This window comes from Anopheles merus, unplaced genomic scaffold (assembly GCF_017562075.2).
Source record: "Anopheles merus strain MAF unplaced genomic scaffold, AmerM5.1 LNR4000021, whole genome shotgun sequence".
In the NCBI taxonomy this organism is placed as follows: Eukaryota; Metazoa; Arthropoda; class Insecta; order Diptera; family Culicidae; genus Anopheles; species Anopheles merus.
In genome coordinates this window covers 209,296-216,410 of record NW_024427601.1, presented here as the reverse complement: position 1 = coordinate 216,410, position 7,115 = coordinate 209,296, and the positions used below count along the sequence as shown (strand labels likewise).

The window sequence follows — 7,115 nt, the reverse complement described above, 5'->3', positions numbered from 1 at the left end:
GACGCCGGTTGACCGGCAATGCCTTGGAATGGGTTCGGATCGGTAGGTTCATGTTTTGGTCGAGTGCATTCCGTGTATTTGTCTCGTCACAGCGGTAGCCCGGCAGCAACAAAGTCAAGACAAACTCTTACCCGAGTGTGGACTGCTATGCTAAGTTCTTTTTATTATTATTATAATTATTATTATTATTGGCGAAATAGCCAACGCGATCATGCCAGCCATTTCAGGACTTGAGTACCACGTAGCCGGATAGTCACCTCTAGCTACGGCGGACAGTTCATACGCGGTTAGAACCCAAGACGGGCATGCAGATGTGCGGAATGATGGCGTTGCCGCGCGACCGCTCCTATCCAGCGGGTAACTTGCATACTGCCACACTGTCTCCTGCTCGATGCATACGCTGCAGGCAGAGGGAAGGACCCTACGGACAAAGAGCGGGTAATTTTTATCATGGTGTGCGTAAAAACCTAGAGTCAAACCGATGATTTCCTAGGCTTAAAAAAAGGGAGAGAATCGGTACCACGGTTCTCTCCCGCTCTCATATAAAATACACGGAGCGCTCTCTCGGTTTCCGAGGCTTCTTTTCTTTCAATGTGTGAGTGAAATGTCGAGGCTCTGCAATGGTGTGTGTGTCAACTCTGCCTTTATTCGAAGCTGTCAAATGAGATGTTTACATTTTCATACCGGCAAAATTTCATATACGCGTAGGAGTGATTTTAAACTGTGAAAAGTAAAAGAGTAAAAAAGTTATTAAAAAACATTACAAGGTAACTTTAGTTAAATGTTTATGGTAGAATAATGCCAACTAACCTTTAAATACTGTCTTTCGTAGTTATTTTGGTGCTATATATCAGTGGGTCAGTTTGTTATACCCTGCGAAGGAATAAAAAGAAACAGTGAGTATAAGTTTCATGAATTGTGGTATTAAATGTGAGTGAATATTAAAACATTATAATAAACTGTTGTTATTCATTAGATGTTGACACCGGCAAAGCACGCGCGGCTAAATCCTGAAGGCGAAGAAATGGTACATTCGCATCTGCGTGAACCGTTACTAACCGGTGATGCACCTGTGTCCTATCGGCACGGTTTTACGGGCTAATATACCGTCGGAGCCGTGTATTGCGGCGTCTGCATATGGTGCACAAATGCCGTCATCGATTGCAACAATGCCAAGTTCGACTGGCTCATTATACACCATGACGCCACCAACTTCAGTTGCAGTCACGTCTTCGATTGTGTCTTCAACAAGAATGGCCACAGCAACTTTGCTTCCATCGGGGACATTCATTAGAACGGTTGCACCATCCACGCCTGCGCAGACAACATATGTTGTAGCTTCATCGACTGCGACTACATCAACGGTAGCATCATCTCATTACATCCATTCTGCATGGCGTGCGCCCCCACCGACACCCGCACCCATTTTTTCGATGCAGCCGACCTCAATCAAGTTCCCTTCTGGGACCATAATACGGATGGTTCAACCTGGAGTAAATCCGCAAACCAATCCAACTGTGCCTGTGCCTTCAATTGTAATGCCTTCCACAGCAAGACTTCCATGTGGAAGAACGGTTCAGATCGGCCAACTAGCATTGAATGTGCCGGGTGCATCAGTTATGCATTCGTCTGGTACGGCTACGATTTCGACCGCGCAACCATCGACCAATCCAACCAATCGACCAGCATTGGTGTCTGTGCCTTCGCTGGGAACGTCAATGCTTCCTTATGGAACCACAATCCGTACCATTGTACCATCTGGAACCGTTACATCTCCGTCGACTACAGCAACAGCCCAGTCAGGCACTTCTTACTCGGACGATACATCAGCTTCGACTTCTACAGTGTATGCAACTTCGTTGCAAATGGCTGCATCATCACTTCATTCACCGGTGTCAGCGCTTCGACCTTCCGTTAAACCACTGTCAGGAACGACTAAGGCAACGCCAATCGCATCTTATTCATCTGGTAGAAGTACAGCACCTTCCATTCACATTACTTCAATAGAATTGCTTCCTTCCTTGACCATGACACCACCAGAGTCACCACAAATAAAATCAATCGGGTCAGATTCGACCACATCGCAGCTTGCCGTATCCCGTTGTACGCAGCCATCAACATCCGATATACTCATAAAAGATTCATCGGTTGTGCCTACAAAATCAGAAAGTGGAACAATTACAGAAAACTTACCTACTGCTGCCATAGTGTCGTCGGAAACATCTCAAAATCTGGACTCGAGCATCAGCAGCCTGGAGTCTATGGTAGATATGTTACCAGATTTCGATAGCAATAATGATACGATCCCAAAAAACCAGGAACACATTGCAAACAAGCACACTTGTTGTGCTTTGTGTCAGCGACAACTGCGGAAGAAAAAAAGCAGAGAACTGCAAATATTTGTAATGGTTAGCGAAATTTACAATATTTTGAAGGACAAAAAAAAAGGTAGTCAAAGCACAAATGCTACTAGCATAGAGAAAATTAAGACCGTTGACGAATTTACTGTTTTTGAAGACAATTTGAAGAGGATTTTTAAATAACATAGCCCAACGCTTGGATGCAGAAATTGATTCTGAAGATGCAAATAGCAGAATGCATAGAGCACTTGATTTACTGTTTGATATACAGTTCCTTGCTACTTGTAGCTGGTCTGGAAGGGGGAAAACAGAAAACAAACATAAATTCTGTGGCCATACAAACATGTTGCGTTTGTTCCAAGTGATTGCAACTAATCACTTTGGTACAAAGGTAGATTACGCTTATGTAGAAACATATATTCATGGGAAATTAATTATAGCACCAGCAAGAAAGCATATCAATAGTGATAAAAAAAACTGATACCAAACGAAGATTTTATACTCACTAGTCTAAGAGATTTAAAATCGAATAGATGTAAATAGTAAATTAAGTTAATCTTTAGATGTAAGGTATTAAAGCAATTTTGGTGTTTAACAACTTTATGTTAAAATACTATAATCATCTGTGGTATAGGTAATATGAAGTTAGGAACAGTTTTTATTAATTATTATTAGTTATTTAATGAGAACTTTATAAAAAAATATAAACATTTATGAATAAAGCATGCAACTATAAAAAAGCATTTACTATACGAACATGCACTTTTATTTAATGGTTACTTGTTGTTCTGTACAGCTTTTAAGTAAATCAAATTAACATTTTACTATATTTTGTTAGTTGTTGTTAATGTAAAATAATTAAAATGTTACTTTTTATTGTTTTATATTTATTATAATAAAGTATGAAGCATAGGTACAAATACTAAATTGCTATCACTAGTTTTAATTGCAACCATTTTGCATTTTATATCCGAAACAAAAAAAACCATTTCCTCTGTAGAAAGATCGCTTAATTTCGCTTCATATATATCTTTCATCCACTTGGAAGAGTAATATGAGGTAGTTTCACTTATGCAACCAAAAGCCTTACCGCTAATGGTAATATCTGATCCTTCCATTTTGGCACTGCAATATTTAACAATATAGAAATCATGAGTTAGAAACCAATTTGATTGTTCACTTGGATAAAGAGTAATAATTGAGTTAATGTGTACAACTGCCCCATAACGTTTGGATTCAATATAGGGAAATGGGGATTTTTTACTGCTTGACGGACGTGTTGGAATCTGTTCCGATATCCTGTTTGCAGCCTGTACTAAAACATTATGGCCATTTCTTAGGGATCTACCCACATCGTGTAACTTGGCTTCATATCGATACGATGAAAAATTTACAAGTGCTCCAAATTTCTTTACATCTTCGTACACATGCAATAAATTGTGCACATTGCTGGTTATACGATGTTCCCCGTAAAGAGTACCATACTGTTCAACAAACTGTACAAGCAAAACATGTGCAGCTGGCCAATGCTCTCTGTAACATTCCGAAGAGAATAGTGTAATCGCATAATAGTATAACATAAAATGTTCATACTGTTCTTTAGACAACACTTCCTTCAATACTATGAAACTAGCATAGTTCAAAAACATATTGAATTCACTGGCTTTCCAAAAACCAGTATCTTCAATACTACGCAATTTGCGGTGAAATTCTAAAGGGATTTCCACGTTGTCGAGAATATTATTAATTCTGTTTAATGTTTCTTGACTCCATTTGGGACCTCCACCAAACTTGCCGGATTTCCAGCCGTTAATAACCGTGCGTGTAACTCCGAAGTCAATCAGGTGCAATAGGTCAGCAATAATTACATTAACGATGATATCGAAGTGAAGAAGGTCTATAAGTGGCGTTGTTTCCCTGTGATGTTCACCGTATTTAGAATCCTTGAAATCTTGATGCGTTCTCGCTGGTGCGTCAATCCCGGGAAAACACATCACTCTTGCAGTTTTGTCAAATTTTCCTTCAACAGTACATTTCTGGCATCCTTTTTGTGGTTGAAGTAGACCACGCCTGGAAGTAAAAGACGAAAAGAAAAAGAAAATTAATATGTTGCAATGAGTACATGCCAACAATAGGACCGTGCTGTAACACTTTTTTTAAATTTAATAAAGAATATGTTACAATTCAAACGTGTTTTAACAACCTACCTTTTATAAAAGCTCGTGCAGGTGAGTCAGCGATGAAAGCCCAAACGCGTACTTCGGTCAGCTTATTGGCGATTTGTATGCCATTCTCCATCAATCCGTTGAGCTCTTTTACAAGCGGTCGTAAGTACTCCTCCACACTTGCAGGTTTTGACTCACCCAAAACATTTCCAACCATTAATACTGGAATTTCAGGTAGCTCTTTAATACTCATTAGTATCGGCAAAAACTGCTTGCGAGAACTTTTGTGTAATGGGAGTCCGTCGATGGAGAAGTTTAACGAAAACTTGCTCACCCGTGGTTGAACATTACCAAATTGTTTCTCCAGAGCTGCTTTTATTCCTGGATACCAAAATTCTCCTCCTGCTATTTGTTATATTTCTTTTCCACACTGCTTCGTTTTAAGCAGTGTTCGCGCGTCTTTGGGCAGCTTATAGCTGGTTATATCGCGTAATATTTCTAACATTGCGTTAATACCCTTATGCGTCTGATAGGTTTTCAAAGCCCAATTTCTGACTCGCTCGGCCACTTCACTGCTACTTGGTTGTGTTTGCTGTGCACTATCAGACGCTGACTGTACTTCGTTTTCCTCGTCGTCGTCGATATTTTCATTCACTTGCATATCGTCACACTCGTCGATATTTATCCAATCATTGATTTGTTCTTCTTCAACGATAAGTTCTTCGACCAGGTATTCGATATATTCTAAATGATCACTTGATGACCGAATGATTGAAGCATCATGCATGTCTCCATCCGATACCACATTTATGTTATGAAGGCCAGATGTACTACATTCGCCCAACGATTCTGCCTCTTCTTGCTTCCTAATATTTTCGATGATTTTATACATCGAGCCTGTTTCACGCTTCCTTTTTGCTGCCATTGTAACAATACACACAATCCTCGTTAATGCACCACAAATAATTTGTTTCACACTAATCACAGTTTAACTTCACAACTTTAAGGAATATGACTGTTTTAGTCCGCACGTAGTGACTGTCCGAATGTATTTGACTAACGAACATTATTTGTTTTCTTTTATAAGCGCGGTAAGCGGTAAACAAAACGATATTACGATACATCTTAACAGGTATTTATTTTATATCTGAACAATAGGTAAAATTAAATTAACATGCACCTTTTCACAGGGTAAGGATGATTTTAGAATAGGTAGATTATTTTCAAAACAGAGCTAGCACACAATTTAAAACAGGTACCATAGGGTACAAGAAATTTCGCAATTTAAATAAACACAACACGAACGAAATTTATACAACATATGCACGACAATACCACCGGGGTACAAGCACGCAATTTAAACAAAAACGCCACACACACGAAATTATACCACGACCACCAGAGGCAAGCGAATATAGTTATTTTCTAAACTATACCATAATATAAAATAATGAAATCTTACAGGTATACATCTATATTTCAAAGCACTTACAATAAAATAAACAAACACTTACCATATTCATATTTCTTACCTACGTAAGTTCACAAAACAGATTGCATCACAGGAGACTCGTAAAACGCTGCTGCACACGAACAAAAGCACACACTTAATTTATTTCACAAACCTCCCGAACTAGGATTGCTGAAGCACACACTTTTACCATTTCCTAAAGCATTAGAACTAGGAAAACTTAACTTTTCAACACTAAAATAAACTTACTTAAAAATTACAAGCGCAGACGCAACCGGCTGAAATGAAACAACTTCGCCAAGTGTCAACTTGTTGGTGTCGTTGAAAAATTATTGCGGTAGCCAGAGTGAGAAAGCTCAGAGTGCTTTGATTATAACTTGTAAAAGCAAGACGGGAAAACGAGGATTCCGCTGCGAGCGGATCAAACTGAGCGAGCTGGCCGAAAATGAACGCACACATTTCCACATGTGTAACTGTGTTAGTGCCAAAACTGTGTCGAAACCAAAACGCGCTCTCGCCTCCGTGTATTTCACACCGATTCTCCGCGGAGCTCGCTTAGGGCGGTGGCAACGCTCATCGGATGCGATTTTATCGGACGTGATTTATATGGGATTTGACAGATAACGTCGGACGTGCGATTTCGTCGTCCGACGTTATCTGTCAAATCCCATATAAATCTCGTCCGATAAAATCGCATCCGATTAGCGTTGCCACCGCCCTTAACTCTAGGTTTTTACACACACCATGATAAAATATCCCGCTCTTTGTCCGTAGGGCGATGCACCTCCACGATAAAAAAACACCGTCATGAACCAGCGGTGGACCTAACGGTAGGCGGACTAGGCGGTCGCCGAAGATTTCTAGTCTGTAGTATGTCGTATGTCTACAAGTGGACAGAGTATTAGCGACAAGGGCCCCCGGAAAGATGGTCGTTGGTGCCCCGTGGCTGGAGAACCATCTGTACTCTCACACCCCCCACCCCCACCCCACCCCTCATGCCGGCAACAATTTTAGGGCCTGTGACCGATGATCGTTGGGGTTCCATGGCCACCCCCCCTCCATCCGCCTGCAATTTAAGTATAATGTTCAATCTATCTCCCAACAGCTGTGTGCCAGTAT

The 7,115-nt window shown here is 40.4% G+C and overlaps 1 long non-coding RNA gene across 2 annotated transcripts; it reads right to left on the bottom strand.

The window, feature by feature from the left end:
* Window positions 1-624: 624 nt before the first annotated feature.
* On the bottom strand, window positions 625-6,386 carry LOC121601055. Of its 2 annotated transcripts, none has more exons than XR_006005977.1 (4): window positions 6,058-6,386; window positions 2,194-2,390; window positions 811-873; window positions 625-721 (listed from the first exon to the last, which is right to left on the bottom strand). It is a non-coding gene; the product is annotated as an uncharacterized LOC121601055 (long non-coding RNA). The 2 variants fall into 2 exon arrangements; XR_006005976.1 differs by having other exon boundaries at window positions 6,040-6,374.
* Between the last annotated feature and the right edge of the window lie 729 nt (window positions 6,387-7,115).